Source organism: Sus scrofa, chromosome 14, assembly GCF_054392235.1.
Source record: "Sus scrofa isolate SSC_HxYL_T2T_F1_AM1 chromosome 14, Sscrofa_HxYL_maternal_Yorkshire_Landrace_v2.0, whole genome shotgun sequence".
Classification (NCBI taxonomy): Eukaryota; Metazoa; Chordata; class Mammalia; order Artiodactyla; family Suidae; genus Sus; species Sus scrofa.
In genome coordinates, this window is record NC_139396.1 from 79320739 (window position 1) to 79345389 (window position 24651).

General features: G+C 46.0%; 1 protein-coding gene and 1 long non-coding RNA gene across 2 annotated transcripts in view; both read right to left on the reverse strand.

The window, feature by feature from the left end:
* Positions 1-24651, reverse strand: part of LOC146396806 (uncharacterized) — a 769570-nt gene that overhangs the window by 14040 nt on the left and 730879 nt on the right. The window lies entirely within an intron of this gene.
* The window catches only part of KCNK1 (potassium two pore domain channel subfamily K member 1), a 57880-nt gene that overhangs the window by 14040 nt on the left and 19189 nt on the right, over positions 1-24651 (reverse strand). The gene's annotated exons all lie outside the window — the stretch shown is intronic.

The window sequence follows — 24651 nt, forward strand, 5'->3', positions numbered from 1 at the left end:
GGGCTCGAGCAGAGCATGCCCGAGATGGATTCACTTTGGCATAGAAAACATAAATCAGCTGGACTAGGTAAAAAGCCTTGAGGCCCATGATTTTACCCTTGTTGGTAGCACTGTTACCAACTACCTTCACTAAAAGGGTAACACACTCATCCCACATAGCCCACCCCTTACATACCATCTGTCCTGACAAATTACACGATCTCAGTTCTAGTAGGAAAATAAATAAATTTCTAGGTTTTTTTGTTTGTTTGTTTGTTTTGTCTTTTTGCCATTCCTTGGTTCCCAGGCTAGGGGGTCTAATCGGAGCTGTAGCCGCCAGCCTACACCAGAGCCACAGCAACACGGGATCCGAGCCGCGTCTGCAACCTACACCACAGCTCACGGCAACGCCAGATCCTGAACCCACTGAGCAAGGCCAGGGATCGAACCCACAACCTCATGGTTCCTAGTCAGATTCGTTAACCACTGCGCCACAACGGGAATGCCCCAAATTTCTAGTTTTAAAATGCCTTAGGATGTAACTTTTACTCTCAAATGACCATAGTTCTTTTTATTAGAATCTTTTTTTTGGCCACATCTGCTGCAAGTGGAAGTTCCCGAGCTAGCAATGGAACCTGTGCCACAGCAGACACAATGCTGGGTCCTTAACCCACTAGGCCATCAGGGAACTCCTTATGAGTATCTTAACTAAATCTCCATTTATGAAAATGTTGTCTCCAAGCAATACAGATTAATCATTACAAGACTCCAGGATGTCTCTTGGCAGAAACACATTTTTGGAGTGGGGGTGGGGTCAGTAATAGACTCCCACTAAGATATTAAAAATCACTGAAGTGTAGATCCTTCTTGAAAGTCAGTTTCTCCTTCTGATGTTGACATAAATAATTTCTGTTAATAGGACGTACGATATAACATTTCCCTCTCATCTGCAGTCTCTAACTTTTAGTGCCAGCCGCCTTGGGAAAACCATCCTGTTCTAGGTTCTGAGCAATTCTTTTGCAATAGACTGCTTAATGCATCAGATGGAAACCTTCAGTCTTAGTGAATTATAATGAAGTGGTGAATAATTTACTCAAGTTGAGTCGATCGACTCCCCAGATAAATCCTAAGCCAAAGCTCCTGTTTTAACCACATTAAAATCCTTTATGAACTCGGAAGGATTTAGCAAAATGTTATTACCTTACCTATTTGGTGCTCCTTATATTTTTCTAAGGCTGTAAATATAATTTGGGGGCCCAAAAGATTGAATATAGCGAAGACTAGTGAAAAAACAAATTTCAAAAACTTAGGATCCTGAGATGAAACTCGAATGCATGAATGTTCTTGTGTCGCAGCATCCTAGCTCACGGGTGCTGGGTTTTCTGTGATGACTCTGCACCTGTAGGGCAGGTAGAAGTATATGTATGATGCGGGGGGTGGGGGTATCTTAGGGAACAGTCTCCTAAGAAACCTGGCTTCCCAATTTGTCATTTTAACTCCAACAGCCCTGACAGGATGCTAGCCAACATCCAATCTGGACCCTTGTGGTGCTTGGTACAGGCCTCCCGGTTTTCCCGGTACTTACATCCTCCCGAAGGACGTTCAAGAGAACCTCTGTGAGCTCCTATTTCATCCATCAGAGCAAGTGACCAATGGGCAATGAATTTCTTTTCCCCTACCGGAAGTTTTAAGGGCTTTCAAGAAGTGCCACTCACCATGTCACCAAGCAGGACCCTGGGAGGCCTTCCCAGAATGGACCCCCACTCATGTTCTCCACCTGCCTTTTTATCTACAGAAAAACTTTAATCAAAAAATCAATTTAAGGAGTTCCCAACGTGGCTCAGTGGTTAACGAATCTGACTAGGAACCATGAGGTTTCAGGTTCGATCCCTGGCCTTGCTCAGTGGGTTCAGGATCCGGCGTTGCCATGAGCTGTGGTGTAGGTTGCAGACGCGGCTCGGATCCTGCATTGCTGTGGCTGTGGTGTAGCTCCAATTTGACCCCTAGCCTGGGAACCTCCATATGCTGCGGGAGCGGCCCAAGAAATGGCAAAAAGACTAAAAAAAAAAAAAAAAAAAAAAAATCAATTTAAAAAAAGGAACCAATTTAATCAGAGAAGTGAGAAAATACAGGGGAAAAGGAAAACAGTCAAGCCAGACAATGATAATGGTTAGCTGTTCAACAAAGTCAAAGATCTTTACTTAGTTCTTCTGCAAAGACTATAGATAATATTCTGAACCATGACCCTTGTGCTGTTTTGCAGGTGCTGAAGCCCCCACTAGTGGAAGAAGCCACCTGTATGCTGCCCACAAGCACTAGACCCCAGACCAGATGGAACCCGAAGGTTGATGACACTGACTCCCAGTCACCTCACCACCCACCCATCAGGAAAGTGTCCACGAGCTGCTCACGCCCTCTCCTCAACACTATAAGACTCCTCACTACCCCCTCCAAGGGCGGTGGGGTGGGTCACAGTCCTTGAGGGACTAGCCCGCTGTGTTCCCTCTTTGCCTGGCAATTAAAGCTACTTTTTCTGTTTCTTCCAACTCTGTCTCCTATTCCAACTCTGTCTTCTATTTGGCTTCTTCTGTTTATTTTATGGCCCCTACCCATAAAATAAACACTCTCATTTATTCACATGATTTAGTATAATTTGGTATAACGTATACATTGTCTTTCAAGTTAGCCTGATGTGCTTAAAAAAAAAAAAAAAAAACTGCAAAAGGAGAATCTGCATCTCTGATGTCAACCTCAAGAGAGATACCGAAATAGTTGCAACATTTCCCAGTCTGTAAAAACAGGCTTTAATTTGTAATCCTGGGTTTAATTTACACATCATCTCTTTCCCACTAGACTAGAACCCCCTGAGGGGAAGGTCTCGTCTTCCTCTACAGTAAATCTCAGCCCGTGCCCTGGTCAGCGTTGGTCAATCCATGGAGGGCAGTCCCACTGGGGCTGGAAGTGACTTCAAATTCAGGCGGGGCTAGAAAGTCACTGTGACAAGGCTTCGCATCAAGTTGACTTTTTTCCCCGTTTGTTGTTTTTTCAATTGAATACAACTTTTATATTGGGGTATACTGATTTACAGTATCATGTTAGTTTCAGGTGTACAGCAAAGTGATTCAGTTATACACACATATACCCAGCCCAGTTCAGATATTCTCATATAGGTTATTACAGAACATTGAGTAGAGTTCCCTGAGCTATATGGCAGGTCCTTGTGGGTTATCTAGTGTGTAATAATAATCCCAAACTCCTAATTTCACCTGAATTTTATCTTTCACCTGAAATTTGTTTTTGTTCCACCGTTCCTATAAATGGTTCACTTCTAGATACCCTGCATGCAACAAGCAGGTCCCTCTAATTCCCCTTGTATAGCAACCCCTTCCCAAGACCAACAAGTGGATAAACTCTGTTCATCCCTCCCACTTGTGTCATCTACACAACAATGAACTACGGCTTCTTACGTTGCTTATAAGAGGAAGTTTGTTTACAGAGGAGAGAGGACTCAAGGGAGGTCTAAACCAGACCAAGTGGAAAGAGTGGCAAAGATTGAAAATGGGCTACCATTCTACACATGGAAATAAATACATAACTGTGGAGCTACCAAATAAGGCAGATGTCCAATGGCTCAGAGGATGAGTTATATTCCAAAGAGGCTAATATCAGATAAAAGTTTCAGTCAAAAATGTACAGCGTAGAAGTTCCCATTGTGGCTCAGCAGTAATGAACCTGACTAGTATCCATGAGGAAGCGGGTTCAATCCCTGGCCTCGCTCAGTAGGTTAAGGATCCAGCATCGCCTTGAGCAGTGATGTAGGGGGCAGACGTGGCTTGGATCTGGCATTCCTGTGACTGTGGTGTAGGCCAGCAACTGCAGCTCTAATTTGACCCCTAGTCTGGGAACTTCCATAGCATGCAGCCCTAAAAAGACAAACAAAACAACAACAACAAAAAATGTACACTGCAAAAATGATCAATTCCTCAATACATAAAGTACATTTTCATTGGAAAACTTCCAAGAATACTGATGGAGCCCAGGTGACCCTGACCAGCTACCTCCTCTTCTACCCTAAACCTAATCCTAACCCTAACCCTTCAGGTCTCTAGAAGTTATATTGTTATGAGTTCGTAGCCAGTAGGTCCTGAAGTTTTTCTAAGCATCTGGATACATAAACTCAGCTTTCCAGAAAAACATGATTTCAGTTTGTTTCTATCATAAAGAGTACACTACACATAGGGTGGTTATATTGTTAAGTTTACTTTGAACGATACATCCTACAGACGTATTGCGTGGAGCCACAAAGATCCATCCACAGTATCCTAGTTATGCCAGCACCCCAGCTGATGTAACCCTCCCCCGGCTGATGGACTGGCTGATGGACCACAGGGTGTTTAAATTCGTAACACGTATGGCATTAGTTTGTTCTTTTTTATGGCTGAGTAGCATTCCATTGTGTATATGTACCACATCTTCTCAACCCATTCATCTGCTGATGGACATTTAGGTTGTTTCCATGTCTTGGCTATTGTGAATAGCACTGCAATGAATATAGGGGTGCATGTATTTTTTTTTTTTTGAACCAAAGTTTTATTTGGATATATGACCAGGAGTTCACATACTAAGTGAAGTAAGTCAGAAAGAGAAAAACAAATACCATATGATATAGTACTTGTATATGGAATCTAAAATATGGCACAGATGAACCTATCCACAGAACAGATAGACTCACAGACATGGAGAACACACTTGTGGCTGCCAAACAGGGGGTGGGGGGAGAATGGGATGGACTGGGGGTTTGGGGTTGGTAGATGCAAACTATTACATTTAGAATGGATAAACCATGAGGTCTTTGGTGTACAGCACAGGGAACTCTATCCAATCACTTGTGACGGAACATGATGGAATATGAGAAAAAGAATGCATATGTATAGGTACGACTAGGTCACTTTGCTGCACAGCAGAAATTGACAGAGCATTGTAAATCAACTATAATAAAAAAAAATTTTTAAGAGTTCACAAAACAAAAAAATTCTTCATTCTTTCACAGGCCAAAGGCAGCTGAGTGAGGTCTTCACCCAATAAGTCCTGTGAGCTCAGACGTCCCCTCCTAGCCTCCCATGATACATTTCCAGCCTAAAAGAGAGCTAGTTGGAGCGCTCTGGTGGCTCAGTGGGTTAAGGATCTGGTGTCGTCACTGATGTGTCCCAGCTTTGATCCCTGGCCCACGAACTCCTGGAAGCTGCGGGCTTGGCCAATAAGCAAGCAAATAAATAAGAGCTTGCTGGCAATCCTATCATTTTTTTCTTGGCTTTCCAGAGTCGTCTTATAACCTCTTACAAATGTCTTTGGTTCCGATGATTCTGTTTACTAGGTTGTTTTTCACTGTTTACTACCAGCTTAATGAAGTACCCAATCAAAAATATTTAATTTTCTAAGTATAATTTTTCAGCAAGCAATCTGGCCAACCTAGGGATTCCTATTATGAATGCTTTCTTTTCTAATAAGCACTAACAACTTTCAGGGTTCATTTCCTGTGACTCTATAAAACATGTGCTTATTCATTTTACCCCTCAAACCATTAATACTAATCATATCTAACTCTAAGTGATCCCAATTGTTTCCTGTCTGGAAGGGTTCTTTTCCCTGGCACTGTTTATTATTTTAATGCTTAAATGTCTTGAATGACCTTTTTTAGCTCTAGAGTTCAAATTATAATGAGCCTTCCTTTTTTCTTTTCTTTTTTTTTTTCATATCTTGGGACTGGTTCATTGGCCTGTTTTAAGACATGGATTTCCTATCACATCTTCTCATACCACTCTGCACAGCCTCACAAGCCGAGGCCACTTTATGAAGCCCTGTTTCATAAACCTGAAATTTTCAGAGAAAAAAATACATTGCAGTACCTTTTTTCAAACAGTTGACCCTCCTTCCTGCTACTCCCTGAGCTGCCAGCCTAGCTTCCTCCTGGTCCTCCTGCATGAACCTTACTCTGTCAAGATGCCATGAGGTCCACTCACCCACCCAGCCACCATTTAGTAGCATCTGTAGGAAGATGTCGCATGCTGAAGCGGCATCACCTAGGAAACAGTGGCCAAGGGCACTGTTGACAAATCATCATAGCACCTACTGCCTATGAAAAAGAACCAGGTCAGGAGTTCCCGTCATGGTTGAGCAGAAACAAATCTGACGAGTAATCATGAGAACGCAGGTTCAATCCCTGGCCTTGCTCAGTGGGTTAAGGATCTGGCGTTGCTGTGAGCTGTGGTGTAGGTCACAGACACAGCTCCAATCTGGTGTTGCTGTGGCTGTGGTGTAGGCCGGCAGCTACAGCTATGATTTGACCCCTAGCCTGGGAACTTTCCGTATGCCACAAATGCGGCCCTAAAAAGACCAAAAAAAAAAAAAAAAAAGAAGAAGAAGGAAAGAGAGAGAGAGAAAGGAAGGAACAAAGGAAGGAACGAAGGAAGGAAGGCAGGCAGGCAGGAAGGAAAGAAGGAAGGAAGAAAGAAAGAAAGAAAGAACGAACGAACGAACCAGGTCATAATTGCTACCTTCCCAAACACCAGCTTGTTCCAGTGGCTATCTACTGAGCACTATCACTTAAGGCCCTTGGTAGGTTACCAGAGGCAGCAGAAGGCTGCCCATGACCCCATGTCCAATAGGAGATCATCACCAGATCAGTCTAGACTTTTAGGACAACTTTCCCAGAAATCCCTGATGTCCCATGTCTTGTGGTTTCCACAGGAGGGAACAGACAAGGCAGGGGAAAGAGGTTTAGGGCTGTTTAGCTAGAGTAATTTCAGCAGGCTCTGGGACTCAGGGCGGGGCAGGGGGGTGCTATCCCCAGTTTTCAGGCACCCAGCCTAGAACCCTGGAACTAGGGCAGGCCGATGAAGGAGGTGTTGGGGTGAGGGTAACTGGCTGGTTTGAATACGCAAAATACACTCATAGGCGGGCCCTTTACCATCTAGGAATCAGCTGACCCTGGGAGGGGCAGTTCCTACGGGATCAGCAAGGCCCAGAGATAGGGAAGCAGCGCAATAAAAAAGATACACTTCATACAGAAGGAGAGCAAAACTAGAGCCTCGCTCTAGGAGGCCACACCTGGAAGTCGTCCCAGGTCTGAGGAGCTGGTTCCAGCAATCCAGTCAGGAGAAGCCCGGCATACTGGATACAGGAACAGGGAGACGCGCTTGAGAGCATTTTCAAAAAGGCAGGGAATATGGTCAATGAATAATTATAAGAATACAGCAAATTCCTACAATATCCTCATAGGGGCTGCTTCTTAACTCGTTTCCCGTGCAGACCTGAGAAGTAGTGCAAAGAGAATATGAATGTAAAGCATTGGATATGTTATGACCCAGGCATCTGCTTTACAAGCATTGCTCTTTTTTTGTTCTCGGCACGCCTGTGACACGCAGAAGTTCTCAGGGCCGGGGATCGAACCTGCCCCATAGCAGGGACCTGAGCTGCTGCAGTGACAATGCTGGATCCTTAACCCGCTGCGCCACAGGAGAACGCCAAGCATCATCTTCTTTATTTATTTATTTTATTTATTTTTTTTGTCTTTTTGTCTTTTTTGTTGTTGTTGTTGTTATTGTTGCTATTTCTTGGGCCGCTCCCGCGGCATATGGAGGTTCCCACGCTAGGGGTCCAATTGGAGCTGTAGCCACCAGCCTACGCCACAGCCACGCCAGATCCGGGCCGTGTCTGCGACCTACACCACAGTTCACAGCAACGCCAGATCCTTAACCCATTGAGCGAGGCCAGGGATCGAACCCACATCCTCATGGATATGAGTCAGGTTTGTTAACTGCTGAACCACGGTGGGAACTCCTCACCAATGTTCTAAATCAGGCCGTACCGGGGTTGTGACACAGAGGAACAAGGTAAAATCAAGGAGGGGTGACGACTGTGGGAAACAAAAGCTAGACAAATCTCTGGGTATTTCCAGATAAAGGAAGAGTCTGAGCTGGATCAGACCTAAAGCAATGACCACAGGCTAACCCATGCTGGGAGCACCCAGAAACTCACCCTGCCCTGAAGATTTGGGGCTCCAGTAAAAGTCTGTTCACATACAGAAGGATGAAGAAGTCATTCTGGCTTACACATGAGATATCTTGAATTTTATGCTAACAAGAAGAGCCTGTTGGTGGCCTATCAAACCTACCTTGTACCTTCACTTTAATTATTAAAGAAAAGGGCACACTGACAGGAAGTAAAGAATACCTATGTTAAAAATAAAGCTCAAATGCCCCCTCTTCTTGGGGCACCAATGCAGGCACTTCTTGGACCACAAGACTCTTTTCCAGGTGCCAAGGCCATGCTGACTTGCTGTGTATGTGCTGGTCTGGTCTTTCTGGATGCGTTGAAAGAACATATCCCTGACTTGTTTGATATTCCTGGATTGACAAGATATAAAACTGTGCTAAAAACCCTGCTTCTCCGAGTTCCCGTCGTGGCACAGTGGTAAACGAATCCCATTAGGAACCATGAGGTTGTGGGTTCGATCCCTGGCCTTGCTCAGTGGGTTAAGGATCCAGTGTTGCTATGAGCTGTGGTGTAGTTCGCAGACACGGTTTGGATCCCGCGTTGCTGTGGCTCTGGCGTAGGCCAGGGGCTACAGCTCTGATTGGACCCCTAGCCTGGGAACCTCCATATGCCGTGGGAAGTGGCCCTAGAAAAGGAAAAAAAGACCAAAAAAAAAAAAAAAAAAAAAAAAAAAAAAACCAAAACACTGCAGTTCCTCAGAGTGTTCTGACAGGCTGTCTTCTGGGCTATAGTCCTCAGTTTCGCTCAAAAAAACCCACTTCTCCAGTCTATCGATGGTTTACTGCTTATTTTTGTTGCCAGTTACCTGGGCTGCATGCTGACCTGTCCTGATCCTTAGTGGGACCCAAGACTTCTGCGGGGACTGGTCTGTTTCTAATTCCCCGTGGCTTTTGCCTGGGGCTTATTCAGGATCCCTCAGGACTTTTGTGGCCCTCCGAACTAACTGAGATGAAAGGCTGGGGCCCCAATTCCACGAGATCAAGAATAGGAGGGTTCATACCATGTCCTAGGGAGTAGGATCCACATGAATCTCTTGCAAGCGTTCCAGCCCGTCCCAGGGGAGGCTCTGCACCGGAGTGCCCTTGGCACCCTCATCCTGGCTGCTGCTGTTCTGAGCCTGGCATCCCCTCCCACCTCTTGTGGAGGGGTCAGCACACCTGCGCAGGTCCCCAGCTTCCCCCTGTGTCTGTCACACACACAGCCACCTTTCCACCCCTGGGACATCTGACAAAAGAGTTATAATCCTGATCTAATGCCTGGTTATCGTGGGAAACGGCACAGCCAAGGAATCACACATTACATAAGTCTAGTCTGTCTTTCTTTTATTATTTATTTTTAGTTTCCTCTCTCACTTGTTCCTGACCATTTCTTAGAAATTTTTGACAATGGGACAACAATGTAAAGAAAAACTGAAGAAAACAACAACAGGACACTGGTCGAGTTCTTCCTAAAACTCCCATGGGTATTTTTGGGGGGCCACCCCCTCCGCATGTGGAAGTTCCCAGGTCAGGGATAGAACCTGAATCATGGCCGTGACTTCAGCCACGGCAGTGACAATGCCGGATCTTTAACTCAATGCGCCACCAGGGAACTCCCAGCTCCAATATTTGAGACTAAGCCTTCTGATCTATTCATCAAAGCATTATTTCCTTCACCCTCCGCGTCCCTCAGGTTTGCCTTCACGTTTGACATAATTATCCTGCAGCTGTACTTCCCTCAGGTTTAAAAGTTATTACACTGCAAAGGCTTCCCAGTCATGCACTTTTAGAAGAGGTTTTGAGAATTCATGCTGGAGGCATTTTCCCCTGGGGCAGAGATGTGCAGAGAACTTCAGATTTCAATTTCCTTTCCCCTGGGAACAGCGGGTACCTTGCCCTGGGGAAGACAGCCTGGGAAGGTAATAGGAAAAAATGCTGGTTGATGAGGAGAAGATACATCATTTACTTGATCCTGAATTTCTAACCCCCAGCCCTGCAGATAATAATTCTTGCTTGGCCCAAACATAATTCTTGCTTGGCCCAAAGCTTAACTCCAGACTAGCCAGTGGACCTAAACTCTCATGTGGTATAAAGGGGTAGGGGAGCCTCTGGACACCTGCTAGATCAAACGTCCCCTCTTTTTATAGGAACTCAACACAGTGATGTCCCAAGGCTTTTGGTGACTCCGAGCGGAAAACACAGGTGCCCATCTTAGCAGGGAAATCTCTATACCTTTAAAAGACAGAGGTTCCCAGGAGTTCTTGTTGCGGCTCCTCAGGTTAAGAACCCATCATAGTGTCTGTGAGGATGCGGGTTTGATCCTTGGCCTCGCTCAGTGGGTTAAGTGTCTGGCATTGCCGCAAGATGTGGCATCTGTCACAGATGCGGCTCGGATCTGGCGCTGCTGTGGCTGTGGCGAAGGCCAGCAGCTGCACCTCTGGTTCAACCCCTAGCCTGGAAACTTCCATATGCTGCAAGTGCAGCCCTAAGAAGAACAAAAAAACTAAAAGCCAGGAAAAACTCAAAAGCAGCCGGGGGAGGCATGTAGGATGCAGGTTACAAGAGTGGGAAGATTCAGTGTGTTGACAGCCGGCTTGTGGGTACAGGGAGCATTCATTATGCAACTCTAATTCTGCTCGTGTTTGAAAATAGCCTAGAATAACACATTTAAAAGTTAAGGCTTAGGAGTTCCCTGGTGGTGCAGGGGATTAAGGATCCAGCTTTGTCACTGCTCTGGCATGGGTTCTATCCCTGGCCTGAGAACTCCTGCCTCCTGTGGATGTGGCCAAAAAAGAAAATAAAAAATGAGAGTTAACGCTTCGACATGTGCATGTAAGAAGAGTTTTCCATCTAGATAACCTCTAGCAGGAGGTCCTAGATTTATTTCACTTTACTCCTTGAAATCCTGATTTTGTACAGACAGTGCTGGAAGCTGGAACACAAAAAGAAGATGCGGCACAGAAGTGTGGCACTCACAGACACTAAGATACAGTCAAATGTGCTTTTTATTTATTTACTTTTTTTGCTTTTAAGGGCTGCACCTGCTGCATATGGAGGTTCCCAAGATAGGGGTTGAAGTGGAGCTCCAGCTGCCAGCCTACACCACAGCCACAGCAGTGTCAGATCCAAGCCACATCTGCAACCTACACCACAGCTCATAGCAATGCCATATCCTTAACCCACTGAGTGAGGCCAGGGATCCAACCCACATCCTCCTGGATACTATGTCAGGTTCTTAAGGCACTGAGCCACCACAGGAACTCCAAATGTGCTTTTTAAATGGAAAGCCTTCCACATCTGTAACAAATCCACAGTCTCTTCGGACAGAGGGATTAACAGCTCTGATTGTTCTCTGAGACACAAACTCCCAGGCCACAGACAACTCAGACGTGAGGGGTCAGCTGGATGGGGTAGGGGTGGGTGGGGGATCAGTTCTGGGGCTTCCTCGGGAGAGTTTTTAGGGAGTTCTGCTCCTGTATGGCATGGGACACACGTCTCAGGCCCATTTGCCGGTCTGGGCAGGGTGCAGCCCACGGAGCGCCTCTTGGCCTTGCCAACCTGTCACTGATGAGCAGTGTTCCGGAAAATGTTATTTCTCTAAGGCTGGGGGAGCTGCAAGTCACGAGGACATAGCTCCCACACACATGCTGAGTCTGACTTCCATTACCCCAGGATACTTGGAGCGCTGAGTGCCAGAGGGAACAGAAGGGCTGTAGCCAGAACCCAAAGGCAGTGCAGCTCTCCCGGCTCAGCATAGCAGTAGGGGCGGGAAGGGGAGGGGGGTGGTGATGAGGGTGGTGGGGATGGGGTGTGTGCAGAGGGCCAACCTTCCTCATCCCAAGGGACCTCCAGACAGCTCTCCCCAGGCAGCTGGGTCTGCCAGAAGGTTATCTCAGCCTGAGGTTCCAACTGATGCTGGCTGAGTCCCGGCTGTGTCCCAGGCACTGAGCCTGGACAACCATTTACATTCATGTATGAAGCAGCCATGAGTCACCCAGCTGGAGCAACCAAGTTCACTCAAGAGAAACCACAAGAGGCTCACCAATCATACACGTGCCCAGTAGAGGATCCCTCTGTAGCCAAGTCAGGCTGACAAGAAAAAGATTTAAATGCACAGAGCAGATAACACACCATTTACAAAGCTGACACCTCAATAAGGGATTCAGGTGTCACAGTCCCAAAGATGAAATATTCAGTTCAAGAGTTCTTGCCATGGAGTTCCCGTCGTGGCTCCTGACTAGTATTCATGAGGACGTGGGTTTGATCCCTGGCCTTGCTCAGTGGGTTAAGGATCCAGCCTTGTCCTGAGCTGTGGTGTAGGTCAAAGACGTGGCTTGGATCCTGCACTGCTGTGGCTGTGGTGTAGGCCAGCAGCCGTAGCTCTGATGCAACCTCTAGCCTGGGAATCGACATATGCCTCTATGCCTCGGGTGCGGCCCTGAAAGAAAAAATAAATAAATAAAGTACTATCTTTACACCTGTGGGTCTTCAACCTGGCTGCATAATAGCCTCAGCTTGGGGGTAGGGAGGGCCCTTAAACACCTTAGAGGTTTCATTTCAGTTGATCTGGGATGGAGTGCAGATACTGAAACGTATTTTTAAGCTCTCCAAGAGACTGCAACGTACAGCGAGGATTGAGAAGCACTCTATCTACTATGGTAATGCCTCCCAAGTTTACTTGTTCTCATCTCTTTTCTCAGCTCCAAATTCAGGCCTAACATACTTACAATCCCATCTTGGATGTGATACAGGCATCTCAGAATTAATTAACAGTCTCAATCACGCCATTCTCAGGACCACCCCTGCCTCCCAACCATCACCTCTCACCCTGAAAACCTCAGCCCAGGAGTTCCCATCCTGGTGCAGTGGAAACGAATCTGACTGGGAATCCTGAGGTTGTAGGTTCGATCTGATCCCTGGCCACACTCAGTGGGTTAAGGATCTGGTGTTGCCGTGAGCTGTGGTGTAGGCCGGCAGCTACAGCTCTGATTCGACCTGGGAACTTCCATATGCCGTGGGTGCGGCCCTAAAAAGACAAACAAAAAGAAAGAAAAGAAAAGAAAACCTCAGCCCAAATTTGCCCTCCCTTCCTAGCCACCCTCATTTCAGGTAACAGTACTGGCATCTGGTTTGTTCTTCAGGCCAAATACCCAAATACCAAGGCAATTTTTAAAAATTTTTCTTTCCCTTGTCCCCAGCGTCTAATCTATCAGCAAATCCTACTGGTTCTACTTCCAAAATATGCTCTAAGTCAGAGCACTTTTCGTCTTTCTCCCAGCAGCTGATCCAAGCCACATGGCTTTTCTCCTGGATCACTTTTAACAGCCTCCCCCTTCTCGCCGGGGTCCACTCCTCCAGCCCCCAATGTCTGCCAAGGCTGTGAGCTTCCTGTTGCTGCCTTAACAAATTCCCACCATCCTAGTGCCTTAAACTAGGAGAAATGCATTTTCTCACAGTTCTGGGGGCCGGAAGCGTGAAATCCCAAGATGTTGGCAGGGCCCCACAGCCTCTAAAGGCTGCAGGGACGGTTTCTTCCATGACACCCCCAGCTTCTGGTGGCTCCAGGCCTCGAGGAAGGTGGCTTCCTGGGCTTGCAGCTGCACCTCTCCAATCTCTGCTCCAGCTCTACATGGCCTTCCCCCGGGCATCCTCTCCTTTACTGTCTCACCTAAGGACAACTGTCACTGCATTTAAAGCCCATCCAGACAATCCAGATGATCTCATCTCAAGATCTTTTAACTTAGTACAAGGACCCTTTTTCCAAATAAGGTCACAGGTTCGAGGGCTACGACAAGAACCAAAATAGTGTGGGGGGGCAATACTGTAGGGTTAGCTTTTATTTTATTTTATTTTGCCACACCCTCCAGGTGTGGATTCAGGACAGGGATTGAATCTGAGCTGCAGGTGTGACCTACCCCACAACGGTGGCAATGCTGGATCCTTAACCCACTGTGCCATAGCAGAAACTGTGTTGGCTTTTAACAATGAAAATCATATCACATCACTCCTTAGATTCAAATCCTCCAGTGACTCACCAGCGCCAAGTATTGGAAATAGAAAGCTCTCTTCATTTCCTTGCTATGGCTTATACGGCCCTATGGAATCTGACCCCTGACACTTCTTTGGCCAAATTTCCTAGTGCTATCCCCTCAGACACTACCCTCTGGATACCCCAGCCTTTCATCTACTCTTCAAAAAAAAAAAAAAAAAAAAAAATCCAAGCTCTCTCTTAGGGCTGCCTCCTTTCCTTCACTGAGGACTCAAACCAGTATCACTGCCTGGAGAGAAGGCTCCAGATCACCGTGTGTAAAGTGGCCCCATCCCCTCTCATCACTCTGAAGCTTTTACCCTGTTGCAGTTTCCTATCACACCAAACACTGCCTTTCTTAGTTACACAGTAACCAGAAGGTCTTGTCTATTGTTACCTGCCTAAGTGCCTAAGTGCCCAGAAGAGCCACTTGGCCAAAAGGCTGCACCAAACACCTATTTGTGACACTATGAATTAATCGGGCGCCTGTTGAAGAAGTACCAAAAATGCCTCTGAGATGGTGGCAGTTTTAATGTAAAGAAAGGTGACCTGCAGAAGCTCTTTTGGGACTGTGGCAGCAGAGGTGATTTTGTCTCATCATACTTTCCCTCTACAGTCGACATACTCTACCCCGCATGTGACCGGGGCATCCAGTGAACTCAGATGGCACAGGGTCTGGAGATGATGTGAGCTGCAGAGGAACGAGGATTCAGCCACATCACGCCACGCCATGGGGTGGGGGGGCAGGTCATGGCTGCTCCTGCCAGGCTGGTGTGGTCTAAGACCCCATGGGCAGCCCACACCCATCTAAGACGTTCAGGGCTCCGTGGCTCCTCCTCTGACCTCTGTAAACACAAAACGATGGGGATCATGGTCTGAGGGTTGAGTAAGTAAAGAGAAGCACAGCCAGGGCAGGAGCACAGCATTTAAAGGGAACTCACTCTGGGGAAAATGTTTCCTAGCAAGAGCTCTTCAGAGAAAACCACATCCTCTAGTAGGAAACAGCAAACTATGATCTCATGAGCAGACGTGAATTCCGTCAGTGTACAGTGAGTTAGAAGGAGTGGGTCACTCTTTCCTGCTGGACTCCACCCAGGCATTTTATTTCAGCTGGTACCTACATGCACACACACCGCTCCCCCCCGCCCCCGTAAAGTCTGACTCATATATACTCCAACTCCCACTTCTCTCATCAAACTCAGTCTTGTTCCCAACCACCTGGGGACAAATGTACCATGGGTACCCTAAACCAACACATCTACAAATGAACTAGAAAGCTCACTCCTCAAACCAGCTTGGAGATGGCTCCACGGTCCACCCACCAGCTGACTTAGGGTGATCTCTGGCTCACGATGCCCTGCCACTAACAGGCAAGTATACATTGAAAGCTGTGACTCTGGGCCAATTTCCCCACCTCCCTCCTTTTCCTCTATCACCAGGACAGTGATACAGCTGAGGATATTATTGTCCCTCTGGCTCTTCTCCCACACTGCCCATCCCTTGCACCACCGTTTCTCCCTGCAAAAGGTTAAGATCCAGCCCACCAGGTGAACGCTTAGTGCCCATCTGCCCAGCCTCACTGCTTGCTCAGGGCTGATCAAAGAGAGACGCTCTCAGCACATCCCCTGCCCTTCACACCTGCATGATTTGGCATGCACTGCTCTCATCCATTTTTCTGACCTGTCCCCAAGCCCGCAGGCTTGTCTCTGCTCTGCACCTGCAGCATGGCTGTGACAGCCCTCAAGGCACACAGCCCCCTCCCCCCTTGCCTGTTTCTACCAGAAGGTGGCAAAGCCATCCAATTCTTGTCCTTGTTACCCGAAAGTCATAAGAGATCACAGTATCGCTCTGGATAATCAGCTGTACGTGGAAATGTGCTGGAGGGAAGCTGGTTTAGGGAAACCTTCATTTCTTCCTGCTTTATCACCAACAGCACGTTGGGAGTGGAGTGGCCATCCTGTGATGCTGAGGGACTGGCATGATGGTGAGGGGGCAGCAGGCAGGAAGCTGCACCAGGGACCTGCCATGTCAAGTAGCTCGAGCAGCGCCACCAACTGCTCCACCCAAGGTGTCATAATGTGGGAAAAATCAGTCCTCCACCAATTTAAGCCAGTATAAATTGGGATTTTTATTTACCGCAACTGAAAGCCATCTTAACTGGTACATGGTTTCCATGTTTCTCTAAGATAGGCTTGAGCCCTCTCTCCACCTCTGAAATCCTAGCACAGGACCTTGCACGTGGCAAACTCATAAAGGCTATAAAACCTGGGAGGCAGTCGTAAGAGGCTGTTCCAGGCAGACGTGAGACAGACCTGACCTTTATTCTCAACATTTTCCCAGAACACCACCTCTTTAAGAGCAATTTACAAGGAAGGAGTCCTTAAGAGATTAAAAATACATATGTAAAGAACAGACTTGTGGTTGCCAAAGGCGGGGGAGGGTGGGGGAGGGATGGACTGGGAGTTTGGGGGTGAGTAGAATCAAACTAGTATATAGAGGATGCATAAACAACAAGGTCCCACTGTAGAGCACAGGGTACTATAGTCAATATCCTGTGATAAACCATCATGGAAAACATGAAAAAAACAAGTATGAACAACTGAGTCACTTTGCTGGATACCAGAAACACACCCAACATTGTAAGTCGACTATATTTCAATAAAATAACATTTAAAAAATACATATGGGGCTTCTCCTGTGACTCAATGGATTGGTGGCATCTCTGCAGCACCAGGTTCCATCCCAGCCGGTATGGTGGGTTCAAGGATTCACAGTGTAGGTCGAAAGGGCACCTCAGATCTGATCCCTGGCCTGCAGTGTAGGTTGAACGTGCAGCTCAGAGCTAATCCCTGGCCTGAGAACCCATATACAGCAGGGCAGCCAAAAAAGAAAACATAAAAAAAATAAAAATAAAAAATACGTATGTAAATGGTTTTTCCATCATACAGATATTCACATGATAAGCAAACGTTTGGAGCCAGTTGATTCTACCATTAACCTCTGACTGTAAGTCATTACTTCCAAGTCAATTTTGTCTTTCTGTTTTTTTTGCTTTTGTTTTTGTCTTTTTGCCATTTCTTGGGCCGCTCCCACAGCATATGGAGGTTCCCAGGCTAGGGGTCAAATCGGAGCTGTAACTCCGGATCCTAACCCACTGAGCAAGGCCAGGGGTCAAACTTGGCAACCTCATTGTTCCTCAGTGGATTCGTTAACCACTGAGCCAAAACGGGAACTCCTGTTTTGTCTTTCAAAGGAGATGAAATAAGAAATACGATGACTCTGCTGAAGCCAAGCTCATAACTAGGTCAAAAGCCAGGCTAGGCTTCCTGACAGTCTCTGAAAGCCCAGCACTGAGAAGTCTAATCACCCCTTTATTACTCACCTGTCCACTTACAAGAAGTCAGGGTCAGAGTCAAGCCCACACTGACACCAATATCACACAACTGTGATTTCTTGCAAGTGTTTCCTCACCTTTTCAGGACCATTCATGGTGCAAAAAGTTCTATTTTATCAGAGGAGTGTATTACCAATGTATTCAAATGTTACCCCCAAACATTTCGCTTTTCAAACCCAGACTTGTATGGTTTTCTCTCCCTGTTGCTTCCCACATACCTGGGGGATTTGGCTGTTTGGACAAGAGAATTCTCACCTAAGATCTCTCTTTGGATACAAAGCTTACAGTCCCTTTTGCAAATCCTCATTTAAAAAAGGAGGAGTTCCTGTTGTGGCTCAGCGGTTAAAGAACCAACTCGTATCCATGAGGATGTGGTTTTGATCCCTGGCCTAGCTTAGTGGGTTAAGGATCCGGTGCTGCTGTGAGCTGTGCTGCAGGTGGCAGATGCAGTTTGGATCCCATGTTGCTCTGGCTGTGTTGTAGGCTGGCAGCTATAGCTCTGATTGGACCCTTAGCCTGGGAACCTCCACATGCTGCAGAGGACAAAAAATAATATATACAAAAGACAAAAAAATATATAAAAAAATAAAAAAGGAGTCCCTGCTGTGGCACAGTGGGCTAAGAATCTGCACCAGTGGCTCGGGTGCCATGGAGACACAGGTCCGATCCCCAGCCAGTACAGTGAGTTAAAGGATCTGGCGTTGCTACACCTACAGCTTGGGTCGAAACTGCAGCTCGGATTCAATCTGCGGTCTTGGAACTTCCATATGCTGAGGGTGTGGCCGTAACATTTTAAAAAATAAAATAAAAAAGGAGAATATTAAAGTAACAGCAGGATCCACCCCTATGCCATAGTGCTCAATTTCCAATCAGTCTCCTTTCTATTCATCCTAAAGCCCCAGGTTAGCGGCTGCAGAGAAAAGAAAGAGGCAGGGGCAGAGCCCCACCAAGGACCTCATCAAGTGTGACCGGACAGGAAGGAACAGCATTCAGTCCTTTTCAGGTAGGCGTTTTCAGGGTAAAAGTCAGGAGGACAAAACTAAATAACTCAAACCACACCAAGCAAACATGCAAACAAACCACAATGCCAAGTTCATGAGCTATCTGATGGTCTCCACGGTTTTTTTTGTTTGTTTGTTTGTGTTTTTTTTTTTTGGTTTTTTTTTTTAAATGCTGTGCAGCCTAGAATGTACTGATTCTTCCCCTAGGATATTAATGGGAAGAGGATCAAGTATTTCACACAAACACAGGGGATGTTGGATGCTGTGTCAGATTCTTCTACTTTAAATATCATTGGCAGACAAATAAGAAGGAAGCTTGGTGGTAAAAAGGAAGCTGTCTCTGACGGGAGAGAGTGATTCAGTGAGGCAACACAGAAGCTGGAAAATCAACCCCTCTCACAAATAGCTTAAAAAGCTCAGGAATGTGCTCTGGTTGTGATCTATATGACACACCTATTATGTACCAAACATTTTGAGATGCTACAGGTTCTTCAAAGAAATGCAGGAGCAGCTCCATGCTCCTCTTGTCTTAATGAAAAACATAATTGTGGAAACAAAAAAGAGAACATATTAAAAAAAAAATGCAAAACAGTATTACTAGGGGCTTAAATGAGTGATTAAAATGCTCTAAATAAGAAAGAAAGAGGAAGTTCCCATTGTGGCACAACAGAAATGAATCCAACTAGTATCCATGAGGATGCAGGTTGGATCCCTGGCCTCCTTCAGCAGTGTTGCCCTGAGCTGTGGTGTAGGTCGCAGAAGCTGTTGGGACCAGCCTTGCTGTGGTGTAGGCCAGCAGCTGTAGCTCTGATTCGACCCCTAGCCTGAAAACTTCCACATGCTGCCAGTGCGGCCCTTAAAAAAAGGGGAGGGTGGTGGGAGAAGAGGTGGGTAAGCACTGTGTGAGGTCAATGTCAACCCTTTCTTCCACCTGGGTCCTGATTTAGGGTAATAAAAAAGAAAAACTCAAATTCTATATATTCACTTCTTCCTGCAGCAGGACCAGAGCTCAATGGCAGAGCCAACCGTCGCGGGTGAATATACACGTGGGTGCAAAAATATGGAAAGGAGACCTCTGAAGACTTTGGTCAGAGGAAACTAATCATCACTGAGCTTATGCTTTATTTTCCCAAGGCGTGATTCCTATTTGTTTTGTGGGCAATTACCCTGAGGCAGCAGGAAAATGTACTTCCGTAGACACGAACACTACCCCACAGAGCCAGACCGGGAGGAACAAGCTGCCTGGTAGAATCCTGTGAATTTCTCCATTTCTAAAAAATATTACTTTCTGGCATCAAACACTTTCCTGAGTGTGGCCCAACTTAGTCACAGAGCCCAGCGATGCAGAGCTGGGATATTCGTCACAGGCTGCTTCCCGCCAGCTGGGTCCCCATCGCCCCGCACCTGCGCAGTAGGGCAGCTCAGCCAGAAAGGGCTCAGAGAGCCTCACAGGGAGGAGGTGGGGAGGCTGGCGGTCTCCGAACCCCGAGGCTCTGCAGCTTCCAGGTTCTGTCAACACGTCACAAAGCCTCTGCACAGCCCAGTTCCTGCTGCAGTGCTCAGGTCCATCTGTCTTAGGAAATATTCTCACGTCTACTAAATCATCATTTCCTGAGCAGACCATTTATTTCTTGGAAAATGATCATTAAATGAAAAAGCAGAGAAAAAAAAGTCACTTTTTCTTTTTCTCCTAACACAAGTCTTTGTATGACATCATTAAAGAGAGGAAGCCAGCCCCCTGTTTGGGGCAGGCACACTGTAGAGTCAAGGGACATGGGGTCCGCCCCCCCCCAACTTTTAAGCATCTCAAATTAGACACTTATATAGCTTTGTTTTACCATGTAAGACAGCAGGAGTGACTATCCAAATCAGTATTTTACTAACTAAAAATCAAGGTCCCCTTTGGATAAACAATACAAAGGAAAGAAATCCATGGTGGGGAGGGGGATGCTTCTAACTGGTGGGGGAGGGGGAATAACCCTTAATGTTTTTTCACAGCCCAGAACATTCCTGGAAGCATTAATTTCTATAATTTGCAGTGTAATAGAGAAGAACAAATCTGACTCCATGTTGGATCTAATTCTTTTACTTTAACCTTTGTATTCTGTTGCTTTTCCTACAAGTTAAGAATGTTGCCCAGAGCCTGAAACATACAGGGAAGCCCATCCTCAAGGCTCTGACCTTTAAAGGTATATCATTTTCTCATTCACATAAAGATAAAGAGCTGGAAGAACAGAGAATAACATGTGTCTTGTGGAGGTTTACAGGAACATCACGACCCGACCGACCTGGACAATCGCAAGAACAGAGGATTCTGACACCAGGAAGTTTGCAGCAACCAACCCTTCCCCCTTTTAATATAAATCCTGAATTCTAACACAAGTGAGATGGTTCTTTGGGACACTAGTCCACCATCTTCTCCATTTACTGCCTTTCCAAATAAAGTCACTATTCCTTGCCCCAACAATTCATCACTAATTTAGTGAGCAGTAAGAACGTGGATTCAGGAGTTCCTGTTGTGAGACAGCGGAAACGTCTTCGACTAGGAACCATGAGATTGTGGGTTCCATCCCTTGCCTCGCTCAATGTTAAGAATCTGACATTGCCCTGAGCTGTGGTGTAGGTCGCAGACTCAGCTCGGATCCTGCATTGCTGTGGCTGTGGTGTAGGCCGGCAGCTACAGCTCCAATTGGACCCCTAGCCTGGGAACCTCCATATGTTGTGGGTACAGCCCTAAAAAAAAAAAAAAAAAAAAAAAAAAAGAACTTGGATTCAGTAACACCATGATACAAAATATAATACTTAATATTCAAACTCTATATTCTTTGCCCCACTTAGTCATTGAGAAACTCTGCTCTTAAAGGCCTTAAATGTTTTTAATCCACCTGATTAATAGAATGATTTAAAATGTAAAATGACGCTGTGTAGCACTGGGAACTATGTCTAGTCACTTATGATGGAGCATGATAATGTGCGAAAATAGAATGTGTACATGTATATGTAAAAAAAATTTAAAAATAAAGAATAAATAAAATGTAAAATGAGTTTCTATTTCCTAAAATGACTGGATTTACTTTTAACTCAGAGTTTCCCCCAAAACATTATTACATTCTAACCATTCCATTGTCCAAAAAAAAAGCAGAATTCCCATTGTGCAGGTTTTGTACAAGTGAAATCTCATCACTGGTCGGCTCCTAGAAATACACTATTATCGGAAAGGTCCCACTGAAAAGCCTGGTAATTCTGTTTATGAAAAGATAAACAAGCACCACCAAATGGAAATTTTCATGTAAACAGACTGGGGGGATAGCTTGAAAGAAACGATGCTGAAAACTGAGACATGGGCAGACAAACTAGTTTAAGTAGATTGGTGAGATTCTGTTTATTAATTAAAGTGTAACTGATTACATCTCTCTGTTAATTTCTGCTATACAGCAAAGGGACTCAGTTATACACACATACATATTCTCTTTCACACTCCTTTCCATTATGGTTTAACACAGGATCCTGAATATAGTTCCCTGTTCTATTCAGTATGTCAAGGTTTTAAAAGTCCTTTTTGTTTCAAATTCTCCTTACATTTTCATCTCATGGAGCAAAGAGAAGCCAACAGGAAAGAGCTCCGACAAGAATCCCAGAGCACATCTCTCCACCCTTGGAAATGACCTGCAATCCTTTCTCTTCTGTTTCAGAGGCCAGCTCTCCAGCTGGACAAGAGGACGCAGCCCCACTCACCTACCAAATACTCAGCCCAGACCCAGAAGGTCTACCTTCTTTCCAGAAACACTGTTACTCTCCCATCTTAAATGAACAAGCTAACCCTTCTCCAGATTCTCTGCTTCCCTACCAGCTACTGCCCATCTCCTGCTCCTCTGTGCAGCAAGACTATACACCATTAGTCACCCCATCCCTCCAGTTCCTCTCCTCTCTCTTTTTAATTGACTTTACTTTTTAGAGCAGAATGGTTCACAGCAAAACTGAGAAGGTACAGAGAGTTCCCACAAACTCCCAGGACCACACAAACACAGCCTTCCCCATGGTCACCATCCCCGTCAGAGTGGTGCATTTGTTACAGTTGATGGACATACACTCACAGGTCCTTATGGCCCGGGGTCTAGGGAGTTACGGGGTCTACATTCTGTGGGTTTTGACAAATGGATAACAACATGTATCCATCATTATGGTATCATACAGAAGAGTTTCTCCTTGCCCTAAAACTCCTGTGTTCCACCTATTCACCCCTCTACCCATCCCCTGGACACCACATTTTACTGTCTCCATAGTTTTGTCTTTTCCAGAATGTCCTATAGTTGGAATTGTACACGATGTAGGCTTTTCAGATTGGCTTCTATCACTTATATATACGTATTTAAGGTTCTTCCATGTCTTTCCATGGCTTAATAGCTCATTTTTTTTTTTTTTTGTCTTTTCTGGGGCCGCACCTACAGCTTATGGAGGTTCCCAGGCTAGGGGTCTAATCGGAGCTGCAGCAGCCAGCCTACACCAGAGCCACAGCAACGTGGGATCTGAGCCGCGTCTGCAACCTACACCATAGCTCATGGCAACACCAGATCCTTAACCCTCTGAGTGAGGCCAGGGATTGAACCCACAACCTCATGCTTCTTAGTAGGATTCGTTAACCACTGTGCCACGACGGGAACTCCTCATTTCTTTTTTTTTTTTTTTCTTCTCTTTTCGGCCACACGCACAGCATGTGCAAGTTCCTGGGCCAGGGACAGAACCCACACCACAGCAGCAACCCAAGCATCGGCAGCAGCAATGCCAAATCTTTAACCACTGGGCCACCAAGGAACTCCCTGATAGTTTATTTCTTCTTAGTACTGAATAATGTCCCATTATCTGGAGGGTCCATAGTTTAATTTACCCATTCACTTACTGAAGGACACTCTCTTTTTTTTTTTTGAATCTTACTTCAAAGATTTACTCCCACCAACCCTGCCTTTGCTAAATCCAGTAGCCAATCTCAGCCTTCGCCTTACTGACCTATCAGTGGCATTTGACACCGCTGTTCATGCTTCCTTGCAACACCTCTATCATTGATCACTTGACCTCCAGGCCATGGCCATCACCGTGGCTTTCCTATGACACCACTGATCACTTCTGAGTCTTTCTTATTGGACTCCTCTTCTTCCTGAACTTTACTTGGGACAGCCCAGACTCATACATCCCACCACCTACTCAGTATCTCCACTTGGCCATCATGCAGGCATCTAAACTTAATGTGTCCATAGCTGAGCTCCCAACTTGCTTCTACTTGGCTTTATCCCCTCTGTCAGTAGCACCTGCAACTCCACCTCACTGTGGCTCAAGCCAAAAGCCCTACAATCAAGTCTCTTTTTGTTCCCTCTCTTTCACCCATGTCCACTCCATCAGCAAATCCTACAAATGGCCCTATCATTAAAGGATGTCAATACTGGGCCAATTCTCATCATTCCCTACTCTACTACAGTGGTCCATGCCACTGAAATCTCCCTGGCGATCGATCACATTAATGGTCTACTAACTGGTTTCCCTGACCCATCCAGCCTCATATACTCTACCCTCCAAATAGCAGTACAGCGACCCTGGGAAGACAATTCAGTTGGTGTTCCTCTCTGGCTTCAAATCCTCCAGCGGTAGCGGTGCTCTGTCTCACTCTCTTATAATAAAACCAGACTCCTGGAGTTCCTGTTGTGGCACAGTGATTAACAAATCTGACTACGAACCATGAGGTTGCAGGTTCAGTCTCTGCCCTTGCTCAGTGGGTTAAGGATCCGGCGTTGCCGTGAGCTGTAGTGTAGGTTGCAGACATGGCTCAGATCCCTCGTTGCTGTGGCTCTGGCGTAGGCCAGTGGCTACAGCTCCAATTAGACCCCAAGCCTGGGAACCTCCATATGCTGAAGGAGTGGCCCTAGAAAATGAAAAAAACAAAAACAAAACAAAACAAAAACCCAAAATCCTTATTATGGCCCATATGGTCCTACCTGATGTGACCCCCAGATCTCTTTAATTTTATCTGCTACTACACCCTTTCACTCAGCTCCAATCATACCAGCCTCCCAGTTCCATGACTCAGTCCTGACTCAGGGCCTTTGCACATGCTGTTCCTGCTGCCTGGAATGGTTTTTCCTCAGTTATCCATTTGAGCAGCTTATTCCCCAACCTCAGGTCTTTATTCAAATGTGGCCTTCTCAGAGAAGCCTCAGCAAGGCACCT